This window comes from Nipponia nippon, unplaced genomic scaffold, assembly GCF_047370975.1.
Source record: "Nipponia nippon isolate SJK-2023a ecotype South Korea unplaced genomic scaffold, ASM4737097v1 scaffold_9, whole genome shotgun sequence".
NCBI classification, from domain to species: Eukaryota; Metazoa; Chordata; class Aves; order Pelecaniformes; family Threskiornithidae; genus Nipponia; species Nipponia nippon.
Genome location: NW_028262413.1, coordinates 40,438,643 through 40,456,803, shown reverse-complemented (window position 1 = coordinate 40,456,803; position 18,161 = coordinate 40,438,643). Strand labels below are relative to the sequence as shown.

The 18,161-nt window shown below is 61.1% G+C and overlaps 1 long non-coding RNA gene across 1 annotated transcript in view; it reads left to right on the top strand.

Annotated features, from left to right (window-relative positions):
- The window catches only part of LOC148050288 (uncharacterized), a 35,956-nt gene extending 26,075 nt beyond the window's left edge, over positions 1 to 9,881 (top strand). Inside the window, exon 3 of the long non-coding RNA XR_015701343.1 lies at positions 9,239 to 9,881. This is a non-coding gene — a long non-coding RNA (uncharacterized LOC148050288). The remainder of the gene's footprint in view (positions 1 to 9,238) is intronic.
- Positions 9,882 to 18,161: the final 8,280 nt, after the last annotated feature.

The window sequence follows — 18,161 nt, the reverse complement described above, 5'->3', positions numbered from 1 at the left end:
CAGGGAGCCTGGGTGGGAGATGGCTTGGTTGGAGCAGGAGAGCATGGGGTAGGCTCCTTCTGGTGGGCTGGTTGGGGAGGAAGGGGATGGCCATGATGAACAAGGCAAGGTGGCCATTGGCATCAGCAGGGTTTGGGTTGAGCAAGAGCTGACACCTCTTCCCCCAGTGGCTCTGCAGCTGCACTGGGCTTTGCTGCTGGGAGGGGAGCTGGGAGGTGACGCAAAGAGGTGGTAGAGTAGCCAGGGAGTGGCAAAGTCACCTGCCTGGAGGAGAGCTACCGTGTCCCCGGCGAGGCAGGGCGGGCTGCGGGAGGAGCAGCTCTCCTTTGTGCTCAGAGAAGTCCAGGAGCATGGGCAGGGTGAGGCTGCACCTCCCCATTGACCTGCACGGGCCATCTGCGAGGGAGCGCTCGTGGCCAGCCCGAAGGGTGCCCCAAAATCCTCACCGCCGTTCCAGCAGTAGGTACGGGGGGCAACTCACAAGTAATGTGAAGGAAAAAAGGACTCCCATGAAACGCAGGTCATCCAGTTGGAGAACAAAGGCAATTTTGTGTGACTTATCAGCGGTGCCTAATTGCGCAGGGTGAATAATGAGCAGCCGGGGAGGCAGCACTGCGGTCCCTCCCGGCGAGCTGCAGCCGGTGGCTGAGCCCCGCACCTGGAAACCCTGAGTCGGTGCCAGCAGATCGTGGGCATCCTTAGAGAGGTCCAGCCCCAGTGCTCTGCATCTGTGACCATTTTGGAGCCGTTTGGGCTCCTCCATTGCAAAGTAATTGTGTTAATCCCACATGGACGTAAGAGGGGAACCTGCTGTTGGAAAAAATCACTCTGCGGTTGCTCGGACCTTTCGTTTGCTCACAGGGTGAATGTGTCATCCACGCCTGACCCAGATGCAAGGTGGCCTTTAATCACAAAGAACCAGGGACCAGCATCCTGCAAAGGGCTGGCAATTCCCTCCCTGGCTGGTGCCTCGTCCCTGAGCTGGGGACCCCTTCCCGCTGATCTCCCACCCCTCCGCCCTCCTCTCCCATTTGCGCATCCCTGCCTCTCCTTAATTCTGCTCCCAAGCTCCAGGCAGGGCCATGGAAACCGCTTTGTCAGAGCTCCTCGCCAGGTTGATCTGCAGAAGGGTTTTTTTTTCTTTCCCGTTGGGATGACTATTCCCACACAAGCAAAGCCTCTTAATGAATCCGTGGCAGCAAAGTAGGTAACGTGCTCGTCCTGCCAAGGCTGCTTGGCACAGCTGGAGTCACGTAATCGGGCCAGGCTGCCAGCCGGGGACAGAGCGGGAAGAGTTAACCTGGGGACAGTGCAGGGACAACTAATCCCCAGCAGGAAGAGTAGCAGAGACCTCCCTGTCCTTCATCATCCTCCCCCTCCATCCACGCACTCTTCCTCCCTCTCCACCACATCCTATTCCTCTCCCACATCCTCCCTGTACTTATTTCTTCTTCCGTCTTTCTCATCCTCCTCTTCTCCATTGCTTTCTCCCTCCTCCCCCTGGTTTCCCTCCTGCCCCCGCGCTCTCCAGCGCGGTCTCCTCTCGCATGCTCCGTCATGTCTCCAGAGCTGGTTTTCGAGTGGGACCGAGGGACGGTGTATTTGGGCTGCGGTGGAGGTCACAGCTATATGGGGATTGTTTAAAAGAGATTTGCCCACATCCCAGCCCATGTGACCAGCCTCAGCTGCAGGTCTCTCTTTCTTAATCTGGAGATAAGCGTGATTATCCGAGGAAGGGCTGTTCGGAGCTTTGTAACTGTGACAGGGGAGCTTTCAAGTCGCACTTTGCTGGCAGAGCAGCGTTTAAAGCCGGGGAATCAGATTCCAAGCGTGGCTTTGCATCTCTTTTCTGCTGGGAGCATGGTGCAGGGCTGGCAGTGGGGATGGGAGCTTTATTAGGACTTTGCTTATGATGCGGAAAAGGAGTTAGGGGAGGGAAACAGGAGGAAGAGGGAGGCGAAAAAATCCCAATTTGCTGTTTCCCCATCAGTAGTGGCATAGGAGAGATGCACTGATTCAAGGGGACAGGCCAGCCCGAACCCTGGTGTAGAGCAATACGGTCCATCAAGCCCGAGGTCCGGCTTGTTTTTAGCCTGGGGTCGTGTCTCCTTGTTCTGCGCTCTCCCATCTCACTCCATCGAGCCCTCACACAAGAGGTCTCCAGGGCCCTGTTTGGAAATGAAATGCTCTTTTAGCAGCTCCCGTGGCACAGCTTCTCCGTGTGGGGTGGCAGAGCCGGCTCTGCTGCCCGATAAGCACGTCGTGCCCCAGCACTCGAGGCAGCCGGCTCCCTGGCCCCAGCCGAAGGAAGGTTTACTGGAGGTGCTCCTTTGCGGTGCAGCTCTGCAGCCAGGGCAGGAATGCAGGGACATATAGCAATTGTATAGTTTATTATTGTTACCGGTGTCTTGTATTGCTGGAGGCTGAAATATTTAACATCTCATACAAGGGGCACGGTCCCCAAAGGTTTCTCTTTCGCCAGGACAGGCATCAAAATAGGGTTTAGTGGAAACGTTCAGCTCTGGAGCAGGGGCTGCTTTCCTTCTATTTGTAGACTAGAAACTCTGAGCAGAGACTTGTAACTGCGCTTCTTTTGATGGAGATGGGTCAAGGAGAAAGAAACCTGGATGCACGCCAGGGGCAGGAATCTGGGGCGAGGTTGAATCAGGACGAAGTGCCAACGCTTTGGACCGTCACTTGGGCAGGACTCGCTGTTCTTGCCGTATCCTCCTTGGAAACAGTTCAGCTTCCAGTGCGGCAGCTGAGGCCAGCCTGATCCAAAGGACACGCTGAATCCCATGTGCTCCCCCACCCCCCCACCCCCACCCCCATTTTTAGCGGGTGGGAATTGGCAGTGAGAACACCAAGCAGCCCCTTCGCCTGGGTTCATTTGTGGAGGGGCAGTTGCTTGCCTGCATCAGGATACCGAGGGACAGAAAAGTTCCCTCTTCTTCCTCTGCCATGAGGGCACATCTCATTTTTGCATCATTCTGCCACAGTGGCTTGCCAGCCTTAAAGCAGCTCAGGACATGTCCCCGTGCCCAAAGGTACACGGATTAAAATGTGTCTCTGCTGGGCAGGAGGCTCAGTTTACCTCCACCGGTTGCAGAATGGAAGCGGTTGCAAATGCATCATCTTGAGAGCAAGCTCTGAAACATCTCCCACGTTGCCTGCCTGTCCCCAGAGCCCCACACAGCTGCTCTGTGGGTGGAAGCTCTGTTTTCCTTGTGCACCCGTGAACTTTATTTTTTGCTATTTTTCTTTGTATGCTGCTTAGATGAATCCTCTTCAGTGCCTACAGCTTATTCCAGGGCTTTACTGAGGATCTGGCCAACACATATAGCCTTACTCCAGGGCACGGCTCTTGAAGAAACTAGAAGATGGACAGCATCTTTTTCATCTAGTGACTGTAAGACCAAACAGCCCAAATCCCAGCCTGCAGCCGTCTTACGCAGATAACGCCCATGCCCTGGGGTAGAACAAGAGCTCCCCTCGAGATCCTGCAGCCTCGGAGCCGGCAGCGGGAACGTGGGCAGGAACATGTAGGTGTTGGCGTGTGCAGGCAGGAACACGTGTACGCTGGGGCAAGCGTGCCCATCTCTGCAGGCACGGTCCCACGCCTGCCCGTGTACCAGCCCGTCTCCATGCACTCGTGCCACGTGAATCTGCCCCATAACTGCCTGAAACGCGGGTTTGGGGGTGTAGGGCGACGGCGAGGGCTGATGGTAAATTTACTGATGGTAAATGGAGGGAGGCAAGGTAGAAGGGATTAATGGAGTGATCCATTTGGGATGCGGCGAGGGAAGGTTTCCTGAAGAAGCTAAAAAAGGGAGTGAGATGGGTGTGAGAGCAAAGGCTGCGCCGGGGCCGAGAGGGAGGGAGGGTGGCAGCCAGGAGCAGTTTGTGTTCCTGGGTGTTGGATGATGCCAAAGAGGGTGAAGGAGAAGCACCGTCTGCTCTGAACGAAAGCCATCACAAGGAGAGATGGAGGGAGACAGGAACAGGATGGAGGGGACCAAGCAGGGCAGGCAGAGCACCAAGCTTGGGGATTTTTGGAGGACCAAGTGGATAGCTTTCCATGCTGGCGTGAAAGATGGGCTAGAGAAGGGGCCTGGCACCCAGTGAGGATGTGCAAGGTGGTCCTGGCCCATGGACAGGGAGCCAGCACAGAGTCCCGCAAGCTGGAGACGCGGGGTGGCTTTGGGACGGAGGAGCCGTCATGGTGCCAGGGTGAGCGGTTTCCCAAAGGTGACCTGAGCCCAGAAGCTGGGACGTGGCCAGTGTTTCCAGGAGAGTGAGAAGGAGCTCTGCACTTGGGTTGGGAAGGGCCAAGTCATTTCTCCAAACGCCACGTTAGGCCAGATGCTGGGGTTTGAGCACAAGCTGGGCAATAACACACGCAAGGGACTGGAAAGTTCATTCTCCCTCCTGTGCCTGCGCAGCATCCCCAGCATCCCTGCACCGCACCAGGGCTGCAGCCTGCCCTGTGACACCGGGATCCTCTGGGGACCAAGGGGTCCCTCTGGGGACCAAGGGGAAGGGAAGAGCTCTGGCAGCTGCCTTGGGGTTCTCCTTAACTCACCCAAGTGTCCACCATCACTGCGCAGGCGGCTGAGACACACGGGTGATTCAGGCCCTTGCTATCATTGGTGTTGTTCAGGGCCATTTCTCACAAAGCCCCCAGCACCTTGATACATGGGTCCGCTTTTTGTGATTGATTAAAAGCAAAAACCTTGACCAAAAAACCCGTAATGTTTGCTCACAACCTCATCGCCATAGTAACGGAGGTCCTGAGGACACCTCTGAAGTAGGTCACTGTGAGCCCCGTTTTGCTGCATCTCCCGGCGTGGCACGGCTCCGGGTGCAGGGTGCACCCGCCGCGGTCCAGTCGGGCATCACCCCGTGCCCAGACCCGCTCGGGGAAGGCCAGTCTGGAGAGCTGCCCTCCACTGATGACACCCAAGGGTGCCAAGGGCTATCCTGCACCCAGTCACAGGAAACTTCTGTCCCTCCTGCTGCCCCCGTGCCAGCTTGCTCGTGTCCCGCCCCCCCCCGTCAGGGCTCCCTTCCCAGCCTACCCTCTCCCCATCCCCCACCACCTTGCTGCCTCCCTCCCCCCATTCCCCCAGCGCCTCTCCTCCTGCTTTGCATAATTTTCCATTTTCAGTGTCCCCTTTTCTTTTTCTCCTCTCCATATGGTGCGTCCCCCTCTCTGCCTGGCGCAGGAGCCGTCCTTAACAAGCTCGGCAAAGCCCTCTCTCTCAGGGGCTGCACATGAAAGATGCTCTGTAAAAACAGAGGCCGGGACGGAGCCCCCCCTTTTTCCCCCTTGATTTATATGGGGCTGGGATGTGGGAACGTTTCTGGGTCGCGCTTTGGAGCCGCCGGGTGCCCGTGCCTGTTTTCTCCAGCCATTCAGCGCAGACCCCTAAGGCCAGCTTGTCCCCTTCCTTTGATCTGCAATGCAGAAAGAGTGGCCGGGGCAAGTTTGTGCCTCTCTCCTCCAGCCCGAGCCCTCGTTTTGGCTGGCAGAGAGGGATGCCCTGTCCCTGCCACACCAGGGACAGGCCATGCCCTTCCCAGTCAGTGTCTGGTGCCCTTTTCCAGCCAGCTATTTCGGCTCCCTCCTGCATCCCTGGCACCACGAGGACCTTCAGCCCCAGCAGGTCCAAGGCGCTGGGTCTTGGCGAAGCAGCAGGTCATGGGATTTGCAGTACAGAGTGACTCGGCACCTCCAACCCATCACTGCCCCTCTCCTGCTGCGCCGTGGATGCTTGCCAGCCAGCACCCAGTCCGCCGAGCCAGGGATGGAGTGAAGGGTGCCTGTAAATGCCTGCCCAGCATTTGATGGGTTAAGCCGGTCTCCAGCTAATTTCTCCCAGCGGCTCCCCTCCTCCTCACACTTCTGTATGCAGCAGGCAGGGCCTCAGCGCAGGTTCCTGCACTGAGCTGTTGCCAGGGGAGTAGTTAGGCGAGTCTGAGCTATGCGGGGAAAAGGCCCGGGCTGTCAAAGTGTCTGAGATGAACCATAGCCCGGTCCCCCTGCAGCTGGGCCCAAGCATGCATCAGCCCTTGTTTGGAGCCTGGGAATGGCAAAGCCCAGGGAGGTTCAAGGGCAAACTTGCTATTCATTAGTCAGGGGTCCTTGACGTTCCCACTCTCTGTCTCCCTTCTTCTTCTTCTTCTCTTTTCTGTCCCTCTTTTGACAGATTCCTGGGTGCTTTTGGGGAAAACTCCCCTCCTCCTCCTCCTCCTCCTCGCCCCGGCAGAAGCCCTCCACATAAACTTCCCCAGCAGACAAGGCAGGAGGACAATAACAGCAGGGCCGTGATGCAAACGAGAGCCGGTGGAGCGGCCGCATCCCTCGGGTGTCCTTTCTCCCTGGTCCTCCCCGCGCTGCCGCGGGAGAGCCAGCCGACGCATTCATTTCGCTCGGCTTGCCCATCGCCGATGTTTTATTATCTTGATGCTTGCAGGAAATTGTAACTTGAGATAAGAAAAATGTCAGCCGCCTTCTCCTCTCTCCCGTAGCCCAAAGCGCCGAGAAGTTCCTCCGTAGGAAATGTAAATGCTTGCCCAGGTGCACAGGACGAGCACGAGATGGAGGGAGCCTCGAGAGGCCGTGAGAGCATCTCCGCCAGGAGATAAAACTCGCGGCGTAGGCGTAACACGGAGCCTCCCTCCCGCCCCGCCGAACAGAATATTTCATAGCTCTTAGAAGCCGAAGCTCCCTTGTAATTATCCAAAGCAAACAGCATGTGTTATTAGTTTAAAATGATTCCCCCCCCCCCCCCCTCGCCGGGCCCCTGGAGCAGAATGGAGGTGTAATTGTGCTAAGGAGTTAGCAGGGGAGAGCACAGCTTTTGGTCACATTCAAGTTGGAGGGCTTGAGCCAGGGAGGCGGTATGAAAGGCTGGTATTTGCATAAGCAGCGTGCATCCCTACAAAAAAGAAAGATATCAGGGGCTTGCAAAATTCAATCAAGGCTGGGAGGGAAGGAAAAAAAAAAGGGGGGGGGGGGAAGAAAAAAAAATTGACAGCGAAAGGTTTTTCTAAGGAACACCCTGGAGAGATTAAATTGTCCAGAAAGTTTCCCCGTGTGAGCCGGTGAAGCGGAGGCTGGGCTGAGGGCAGGGGAGGAGCGGGGTCCCTCCTTCCCGGCCTCAATAGGGGATAGGAATCTGATTAGGCAGAGCGTCCTGCATCCATTTGCCATTATTTGAGGGTTTTTTTTGCCCTTCCCACCGCCCGGAATAGCCGTGGCGGGGCAGTTTGTCAGCGCATAAACTGCAGTGCTGGCTTTGTAAGGGCACGGGGAGGCACAGGAGCAAGTGCTGGGGCAGAGGGTGAACTGTAATTGCAATAATTTATGCATCGTTTTTAAAAAAAGAGAGGGATAATGAATCCACACACTACTTTGCGGGATGCTTTCTCTGCACGGGGTGCTGGGGAGGGAAGGCAGTGCTGGGCTGGAATCGGGTCCTGGTGCAGTCCGATGTTGGCAGGCATCCACAGTGCTGGACCAAACTCTGGCGCAGAGAAAGCGCGTGCAGGAGGTTTAGGCTTTCCTGAAGCTTATGTCAAATCATTGGGATGGGTCCAGCCGCTCCTGCCCTCAGTTACTAAGTGCTGGAAGGTGCAAACCCACTGGGCAAGCAGGGCATCGTTTCCAGGGTGGGCTGATGTCTCGTACCAAGGAGCACCCTCTCTGCCGGCACCACAGATGAGTTTCTCTGTAGGTCGCAGCAAGCCCAGCCTGCCCAGGTGGAGGGCAGGGGCTGCCACTGCCCGAGGCAGGGGTCTTTACCCTGCAAGGGATTTCCCTGGTGAGCACAAGGGTTCAGCCTCCTCTTCCTCTCCTGCGCTTGGGATAGCACCCACCACCTTGCAGATCTCATCTGCCCCAGCCTCAACATCCTTGCCAGCCTTGGGGGGGTGTTGGGGGTGACTCCTAACCTCACGTAGGATAAAGCAGTGCTGAGCCTCGGCTTCATGGAGCCTGGGTCTCCCTACACACGCGCCAGCATGGGGTCTGCCCTCTCGGCACCCTGATTCTCCAGAGACAGGCTATGTTCCTTCCCCAAACCCGTGCACGTGGGGTGGGTTTGCCTTCTGCCGCTCTTAAGTTTTAGGCTTGCTTCAAAGTTGCGAAAGGGAAGGGATTTTCCTCGGATTTCCATGAAGTGCGTTATGAATATTGCAATAAAGGGGTTACAGAAGATCTATTTTTAAGAGAGAGAAAAAATACCCATGAAAATTGCAGCCTGGACCCCAGAGTGTAGAGTATTTGCACAGTTCAAAGAGTTACGGTGGTTCATCCAGTCGCAGCCCGGGAACGTCGCGGTGCGACCTACAGCAGATCACATGCCGGCTACTCCCAGGGCGGCTCATTAGAGAGCCACACAGAAGATTTATCTCTTAAAATGGGCTTGCAAATATTTTATAAAATTTGCAATATTTTATAAAATTACAATTTGGTGCAATAAAAAGAATAAATTAGCCAGCTGATGGTTCCTTTTGCACTCTGGATCCAAGTGTATTCAAGAATTAGTTATATTAGTCTTTACTCCTTCCAGCATAACAGTTTATAGGCAAAGCAAAGGGAGGATGGCAAAGGGATGGGACTGGGTTCGGAGGCTGTGCTGGGGGATCTGCACTCGCCATGGGGAAAGTGTAAAGGAAATAGAGAAAAAAGTCAGGAAAAAGGGAGGAGAACCTGACGCAAGGTGCAAGATGTGAGGGGCAAACCCAGGAGGTGCGGTAAAAGCCGAGAATGGGACTTTCGCCGAGCGTCACGGCTTCAGCTCCAGCTCGGTGGCTCGATATCACTTTCTCCAGCCAGGCAAGGGCGCCAAGGGCAGGGAAAGTTAACATGAAGATTAAAACATCAGAGGGCTGTGCCTTTAGTGGCTCTGACATGCAGAGTAATCCCATGCCCCAAAGCCTAGGGAGGAAGGACAGGCAGCAAGCCCTCCCCTGGCTGGCGGTGTGCGGGGCAGGCAGAGGTAGGGGACTGAGGCGGGCGCAGAGGGAGCTCGGCGCCCTGGGGACCACGGTTTTCCCGGTCAGGAAGGCAGTAAGGTGGCCCAGAGCTGTGGGAAACGTGTGGTGAGGAGGGAAAGCGGGTTGGAGTTTTGCTCCATCAGAGAGCTGAGTTGGCGTGTTCTCAGCCGAGCGCTGCTGGACCATTTCCCTGCCGGAGCTCATAACCACTCCATTTTTCTCCCTTCCTTCCTAGATCCCAGCGAGTGGAGAAGGGACTTTTCAAGCCTGTGAGTTCCTTCTTGCAGTTGGCTACCACCTGCTCCGACTTGCCGTCTGACGTCTCCAGGTTTCTCCGGGAGGGTCCCGACCTGCTCCTCTGATGGACCCAGAGAGGAGGCAACTTTCGCTCATGAACATTTCTGCATCGCTTCGAATCACACCGGTCCAGGCATGGGGAGGGAGCCAGGGCAACACAAGGAGCCAGGGGATCATCCCACATCACTCCTGTATGTTGTCTTTGGTGCCCTAAATACCCCAGAGCAGGACCACGGTGCTTAGGCAGAGGGATCTGACCAAGCCACTGTCTCACCTGGCAAAATACCGGGTGCGTGAAGGTTGGAGGGAGTTTTTAGCACCGGCTTTGCTCATGGAGCAGAGCTCGGCCCTTGCTGCTCTTCATCCCTCGGTGTGCAGAGCTGTGGGAGCGCAGCCGTCCCGCCGGCGCTGTGCTCAGGGCCCAGAGGACCGTGAGTCTGTTCGGGCCGGGCAGCCCTGCTGCTGTTTTATTGCACCCTCTCTGTTCCTGTAAGAGAAACGTACTGCCTGTAATTCTCTCCCATTAAAATCTCCCCACCCCATGCACTGTTGAAAATAAACTCTCCCTTTTGCAAAAGTGAGCTGTGTGATTTGGTGCAGTCTCGGGACGGAGGAGGCAACGGGCGCAAAATAAACCCAGGCAAATCAGCAGGGAAGCGGGAGCAGCTGAGAGCCAAGCGGCCGGGCTGCGCCGTGCCCCACATCAGGCACATTTCCCTGAAAGCCCGAGCGAATCCCTCGCCGCTAAATGATCTTTATTTGGTCTGAACCCCGTCTGGGAAGTAACCGCTAAACCCAATGCAAACAGACCCCCGTGAAAGAATATAATGAATATGTCTCTCAAATGATTTGGAGCCCTTCTGCCTGCAGAGCAGGGTTCCCCATTGTGCCCGGCTCCCGGCGTGCTCGGGGCAGGCTGCGCGAGGTGGCCGCTTTCCCAGCTGAAACCCGAAAAAAAGCAAACAATGGGTCAAGGCCGGCATTGTGCGAGCCCAGGCAGGCAGAAGGAGCGCAGCCCGGCATGGCCAAGTTCAAGGCTGGGCAGGGGGCCGGGCGCGCAGGGATGCTAATGGGGGCTGCGCGGGGTCTGTGGAGCAGGGGGGCCGGGGGCTCTGCGTGCCGTTACCCTGTGCGGCCGCCAGCACCCGAAAAACACCTTATGGAGAGGCAATGGGGCTTGACTGCCCAGTGCAGCAAAGGGTGCTGGGGGAACTGGCGGTACTGGGAGGGATTTGGGTGGCTGGGGGGACTGATGCTACTTGCAGGGCTGGTGTTACTGTGGGGGATCGGTGTTACTTGCAGGGGGACTGATGTTACTGGGGGTGGATTGGTGCTATCGAGGTGTTACGGGGGTGCTGGTGGATATTACTGGGGGAACTGGTGCTACGGGGGGGGACGCAAAGGGAGGTGATGGGGCCCCGCTTGTGCAATGCGCATCCTGGGGGGGGGCTCTGGGTTTGGAGCCCCGCAGAGGACGCAGCCTCTCTGGGTGTTACCCGGGGCTCTGCCCGGTGCTCCAGGCCCGGCCGGGGGGACCCCCCCTCAATCTCCCCACTTCTCCCCCCGGCACAGCACATCTCCCCCCTCCCCGGATGAAGTGTGCGGAGACAGGCGGAGCGGCCCGTGGAAAAACACCATGGAGGGCCCGCACAAAGGGGGTTTTATTCAAATTTGTTTAGAGTTTAGCGGATTTGCATGAAAAATGTGTGAGAAAAGCCGGCTCCAATGACCTCATCCCCAGCTGCCATTAATGTTCAATTAAGTGCTGAATAGCAGCAAAGGGGGGACCGGCCGGGACGTGCAGAGAATCCAGGCTCGGGCACAGACTGTGAGAACCGGGCGGCCCCCCCCGGCCGTCTGGCCCCGGCCGGCCCCGACGGGGTCCCCCCGCCGCCGCCCCCTCCGCCCCGGGAGGTGCGCTGAGCCCGCCGGGTCTCAGCCCGTCTAGGTTATCCCCCGGCTCACTCGCATCCTGAAGCGAAGTGTGTGTGTGTCCCCAGCAAAGGTGGGTGTTTGGGGGGGTGATGTCCCCTCTCCCCGCCACCGAGGCTGTTGTCAACCCCCCCCCAGCCCGGCTCGCCCGGCCCGGAGCCGCTCTCCGCCTCGCAGACGGTGTCAAAGCCCAAGTTCAAGTCCACGCCGAGGGGCTCTGCCCCGGGATTCCCAGCTCCTTTCCATCCTCCGCCTTTTGTTCGCCTCTGACAATTGCTCTTTATTTCTTACACACCCCCAGCCTCCCCCCCGCACTCCCCCCCCCCCGCCCGCACTTGGCACCGTTTAGCTGCCTGCCTGCAAACTTAACAACCCCGGTTCTTGGTATAAGCACTCAAATTACCCTTCTTTCTACATATAAACACGGCCCGGGGTGTGCGGCTCTCCCCGGCCGCGGGGTCCCCCCGGCGCAGCCCGGCTCCCCGCACCGGCCCCGGCCCCGGCCCCGGCCCCGGCCGGAGGAAGTTTTCTGCTGCGGGACACGGCGGGAGAAAACGAGCCGGATCCAGGTAAGGGAAGACCCCCCCCCATCCCCATGTGCTTTTGGGGGGCTGCCTCTGCTGCGGGGCGCGATGGCACGGCAGGTTTTGGAGGGGTGATGAAGGGGGGGGGGGGGCGGGGTGTCTCTCTGCAGGGGGTCCCTCAAAACCAGCCCTGCCCCGGGCACGCTGATGCGGAGCCCCAGGCCGGCCTCCCCCGGGGGTGCGGACCCCCCCCCGGCCGGGGTGCGGGGGGGACACTGCCTGGCAGGGGCAGTCCGAAAGCCAGGGGAGGGGGCCTTCCCAAACCTGCCTCTGCCCCGGCCTGCCTCTCTCCGCCCCCCTCGGAGGGGAACACCCACCCGGGAGCGGGCCGGGGGGGACCCCGGCGGGCCCGCACCCCCGGGGCTCCCGGGGACCGGCACCCCCGGGCCCGCTGCCCCCCGTGGCGGGGGGGGGGGGGGGGGGGGGGCACGGGGCTTCGGGGGCAACCCCCACCCCCCGGGGGGCAGCGGCAGCACCCCTGCTGGGGGCACACCTACCTCTCCACAGGTGCGATATATGGTGGCCATAGGGTGCCCGGGGCGGGGGGGGAACACACCCTGGCTGATGCCCCAAATAAATCCCCTCCCAGTACCTGCGACTGGGCAGTGCTGGGATAAACTGGTCGGGGCAGGGCGGATCCGGGGGGCCGCGTCTGCCCGGAGGCCTCGGGTACAGACTGGCAAGATTTGGGTTTTTCGGCTGATTTTATTTTTTTCTAAGACGATTTCGGGCGAGGGAGGGGGGATAAACCTTCCCCCCGGGGTTAAAATAGAGACGAGGGAGCGAGAACACCTTGCCCGGGGAAGGGGGGCAAGATTTGGGACAAGGTGGGGGATAAGGGGCTGAGAGGGGAAGGGGTGGGGTGCGGGGGGGCAGGAGGGCTCCCCCCGAACCCGTCCCCACGCCCAGCGCAGCGAGGCGGGCGCCCATCGCCGGCGCCTCGGGGCTGGGCGGCCCCGCGGGTGCGTGGTGCCGGCCCGGGGACAGCTCCTGTGCTGTCACACCGCACCGCGTCATCCAGCACCCCACACTGCAGCGTGACATAGAATATACGTGGTTTCTATACACACATGTACAGTATGGAGCGCCTATAACGCCGTGGTGCATTACAGCCCTGCGCCGTCCCCGGGGGTTGGCCCCCACGCCACGTGTCGGGGGGGGGGTGCGCCGTGCCGTGCCCCCGCCGTGGGTGCGTGGGGGTCGCCGCATCCCCGCGCAGGTGGGGACCCCCCCCGCTCCCCCAAAACAGAGCCCTGTGCTCCGACAGGCGGGTTTGAAAATAGCGGTGTGGGCGCACCTCGGGGCGGCGGGAGAGCCCTCTTCATCAGTCATTTATTAACTTATTAACGTATTAAATGTATTATCATGATTATTTATTTATTTTTATTATTATTATTATAATATTTTGGTGGCTACTGAAAAAACCCGCACAGGTGCCTCCAATGCCCGTCCCATCCGTGGGCCCACACACGTGAGCGTACGCACGGCTGCTTCTCCCCACTGGTGCCCGTGGACACCCCTCACCCCTGTCAGCAGAGGAACCCAGGGCCCAGCCCCTCCGGGCCGCCCACCCGCGGGTCCGCGCCCACCGGGGGCCACGCGTGGTGGTGGCGGACCCACAGCGGTCACGAGTTGCCGGGGTCTCAGCAGCCAGGCCGGCGTCGGAGCCCTGGGAAAGAGGGAAGAGAGTTTTCCCCCCGGGGGGGGGAATCAGAAATCCACCCCCCATGCGTGGAAACAGCGAGGATTTGGCTCTGGGCATGGGGAAGGCGGGATGGAGTGGGGAAGAAGGAGGGATGGAGGGTGGAAAAGGGATGGAGGGGGAGAAGGAGAGTTGGAGGAGGGGATGGAGGGATGGAAGGGGAGAACGAGGATGGGATAGAGGGAAGGAGGGATAGAGGAAGGGTAGAAAAGGAGGGATGGAGTTCGGATAAAGAGGGATGGAGGTGGGATAAGGAAGGGTGGAGGGGAAGAGGGAGGGAGGAAGGGTAGAAAGGGAGGGATGGGGGGGAGAAAAGGAGGGATGGAGGGGAGAAAAGGAAGGGTGGGGGGGGGAAAAGGAGGAATGAAGGGTAGAAAAGGAGGGATGGAGGGGAGAAGGAGGGATGAAGGGTAGAAAAGGAGGGATGGAGGGGAGGAGGGATGGGGGGTGGAAAAGGAGGGGTGGTGAGGGGGAAGGAGGGAGGGGGGCAGGGTGCCGCGCCCCCGGTTGGCTGCTTCAGCACAAAATCCGGCGCTGGGCTGGGGGGGCGCGGGTGGGCCGGGGGCTGCTGGGGGGCAGAGGTGGGCGCTCGGGCGGCTCGCAGGGCCCCCCCGGCAGCCATTTTGTGGCAGTGCCTGCCGTCGTGCCCGGGCCGGGCGGCGGGGCCGGGGGTGCGCCCTGCCCTGCCCTGCCCTGCCCTGCCCTCCCCCGGCCCGGCGGGGCGGTGAGGGGCGCGGGGTTCGGGGGGGGGGGGGGGAAGGCCTCCACGCCACGGTGGGAAAACGTATTACCTCGCCCGCCACGCTTGCCCATTGACAGAGATAAACATGCAAATGAGTCGCTTTGCATGTCATTAGCATACAGGCAGATTGCGGGGGGAGGGGCCGCCTGTGTGCGCACTGCAGCGTGCTTCAATGCAACACCCAAACAGCCATTGCTGGGGTCTCCCGCCAGCGGCACCTGCGGCTCCCCGGCCCCCCCGCCGCGGGCAGTGGGACCCCCTGCACCCCCCTGCGCCCCCCTGGACCCCCCCGGCCCCCGGAGCCGCCCCCGGGGCTGCCCCGCCGGGTACCGGGCTCGTCCAGCCCCGCCCGGGGACACGCAGGAATAAATAAAGCCAAACCTGGGGCAGCGCTGTTTTGGGGCTCTTTCTGTCTTTTCACCTATTTCTGTATTCTTTCAGCTCGTGCAGGGGCAGGGGGCGGGGGGGGCCCTCACCCTTCAGCCGCCGCCTCTTGCAGCCCCGCTCCGCCGCCGCCTTCACTTGCGTGGGGTGGGTGGGGTGGCGAAGGGGGGCCAGAAAGCTGGTGAATTTGGGGAGGGGGTGCAGGGGGGGAGCACGGCCTGGGCCGGGGGTCCCCGCGGCTCCCGGGGCTGGGGGGCGGCAGGGGTGCAGCAGCGGGGCTGCGTTTGCAGACGGCGGGTGTGCATCTGGTGTCCGTGTCCGTGTCCAGACACGGGTGTGTCCGCGACCTCTGCCTGTGCCGACCCCTGCCTGTCCGCACACGCGTGTCGCCCCCCCGCCCCGTGGGTACGCGGGTACGCACTCGGGTGGGTGCGCCACAGCGGCGGGGATCCGACCCGGGGGTGGGGGTGTTGGTCTATGGGGTCCGTGTGCGTCCCCGCACACGCGTGTGTGTGTACCCGAGCTGGGTGTGTCCGCCCAGGTCCCCGGGCACCCGTGGGGCGCATCCCGCCGCGGGGTAGGCACCGCATCCACGGCCGGGGGGGTGGGAGGAGGCCGCCGCCCCCCGCTGGCAGCAGAAGCCGGGGGACCCCCCCCCGCCCGGGCGTCCCCTCCGGCCCGGCCGCCGTGCGGCGAGGGGGGGACCACGGGGGGCCCTGCCGTCACCCCCCCGGGTTTTCGTTGAAGGGGGAACAGCTCTCCCGTCCCTGCGAGCCAGGCAGGCGAAGCCGCCTGCAACGGGCCGCGGGGCGAGGAGAAAGCACCCGGGGGGCAATCCACGCTCCGCGGGTGGGGTGGGGGGCACTTCCCGGGCGCCTTCTCCCCCCCCCCCCCAATCCCCGCACGGCTGCGGTGAAGCGGGGGGCAGCGGGGGAAGCGGCCGGGCAGCCCCGGGTGCGGGGCTGGGTGCGGGCCCCCGGCGACCCCCGCAGCGGCCGCTCCGCAGCCCGGGGGGGGTCCTGCTGGGGAGTGAACCCCAGCCCCATTTGGGGGGGGCACGCAGCGGGGAAATCGCCCCCTTGCCGTGCCTCCCCCGAGCCGCAGCGCAGCCCCCGTCCTGCAGCTCCCAGCGCCGCGGGTCCCCGCTCTGGCAAAGGAACCGGCTGTTGGGTCTTGCCCATAAACCCGATTTTTAGCCTTGCAAAGAAACACACTTTTTATTCTTGCAAATAAACACGATTTTTTTTTTTTCCTTGCAAATAAGCCCGATTTTTATTCTAGCAAAGCAGCCGGCTTTCCTCCGCTTCGGCGGGTTATTTCTGGTCGGGAAGGACAGGGCGGGGAGAGGGCGCCGGGGCCGGGGGCCGTGATTTTGGGGAGGGGGAAGCCCAGACTCCGGCGGGCGTTGAGAAATCAAATCGCGCCGGCTCCTCTCCGTGTCCCACCGCAGGGGAGATAAAAGCACCGGCGCATTTGTTTTCCAAAACAATTTTTAAAAGCTGGCGTATATCTTTTTCCCGTATTTCCTCGGGAGAGTGAAAATTCACAGGGCAGCCCCGTAATGAATTTTTTCTGCTGAAAATTCCTCCTAAATCCAGTTCATAGATTATTATTATTACACATAATGCCGCCTCTTTTCTCGGTGACTCAATATACAATTGGAAATTAGAAACACCGTTGTTTTGTTGTTTTTTTTTTTTTTTACGTGTGTGGTTTTTGTTGTTGGTTGGTTTTTTTTTTTTTCTTTTTAGTGTACCTGAAATATAATTTTCCTAAGCTTGGGCAGCCCTTCAGAACAGCCCGCGGGGTAAAACCCGCAGGTTCTGCCTTTTAAAACGACGAAAGTGTTCGGTGAAGGCTGCGGGAGAAGCGCCGTGGCACGGACAATGCCGAGCGGGGCTGAATCTGTCCGGCGTGTGCCACTGACGGCCATCAGCCTTTGCACTTCAGTCTCGAGCGAGAAAATTCAAAGAGTCGGGAAAAAAAAGCGATTTACGGAGACCCTGAGACCCGCGGCCACCGGGGTGGCCCCGGCCCCGGCCCGCAGCAGCCCCCGGCGCTGCTCTCCGTCCCCCCGTGCCCGATTCCTCGGTGGGAGCGGGACGGCGGGGACAGCCCTGGGCTGCAGGGAGAAGTTTGCAGCGCTCGGCAGAATTCCTGCAAGGGCGATGTGGGGCTCGGGATTCGGCCCGGCTCTGAGGAGCCGGTCCCGGTCTCTGGGTCCGGGGCTGGTACCGCCTTGCGCCGCCGGCCCCAGGCACAGCCCTCGCCCGGAGCATCCCTGGCTCCGGCTTTGGGGCCAGCCACAGGCGAAGAGGAGGAGGGGGAAGCGGCGGTTAACGAAAGAGGGCTGTATTTCTGGCAGCAGGGCCGGTTCTTTGTCGCTGGGACCGGGCAAGGCGACCCCGGGGCTTTGCCACCCCGTTTCGCCGTCGGGGCACGGCGGGGCGTCCGCCCCGTCCCCGTCGCCGGCAGCAGCCCCGCATGCCGGCGAGGGCGGCGGCGGCTGGCCGAGCCGCTCAGCGTTCATTCCAACAGCTCCTCGGCTGCGTTTTCGTCCCCTGCGCTGGGTTTCCCCGCACAGGCGGGTGCGTTCGCCTTTGGGGTGGGCTCCGACCCACTGCCAGACCGCGGCCCCTGCCCACAGCACGGCCCCGGGGCTCGGCGGGGTTTGATCCCAGCCCGGTAGCATAGGGAAAAGGGGGAGAGGGGCCAGGATCGGTCCCGCCCGGGGAGGAGACCCCACTCGGCGCGGCGGGACGCGGCCGGGGGACGCGCGGGGACGCGGCGGGGCCGAGCCCCGACGGCGGCCCCGCCCCTGTCCAGGGTCCTGAAACCGCCCGCGGCCGCCGGGGCCACCGACGGGGCGGGAGCGGGGCGGGGGGCGGCGGGACCCCGCGGGGTGCGGGGGGGGACTCGGGGAGGGAGCCCTCGGGTGCGGGAGGGAGCCCTCGGGTGCGGGAGGGAGCCGGGCGTCCCGCCGGGGAGCCGCTGGCTGGGATGGCGGCGAGACGGGGCGGCAGCTGTAGGGCCGGCGAGCGGCCCCGACGGCGCGTTTCCATGCGCTATTCTTCCCCGATTTACTGCTTGTCACCGGCAGCTCAATGGGGGTCCCCCCCTCTCTCCGGCACCTTCCCCCCCGCCCCCCCCGCCCTTCCCCGGCCCCGGGGCCGCGCAGAGCCCCCCCCTCCCCCGGGAGACCGGGCTGCCCGCCGGCCCGCTCCCCTCCGCGGCTCCGGGGAAGTTCAAGAAGTTGGCTGGCCCCGCTCCCTGCGAGCAGAGCCAGCCCAAACACCAGCGCCTGCCCCGGAATATTTCACCGTCGGGCAGAGGGAAGGGAGGGGGGGAGACAGCTTAAACCCCCCCCCCCCCCCCCGAGCCCCTCGGGCTCTAATCTCCCATGCATCGTTACAACTGTCCGCAATGAGGCGGGGGAGGCCGGGCTGCAATTAGCTATAGAGCCGCTCGCCTTGCAAACAGAGGGGCTCGGATTATTGCAAATTCATTTCTATTTTCC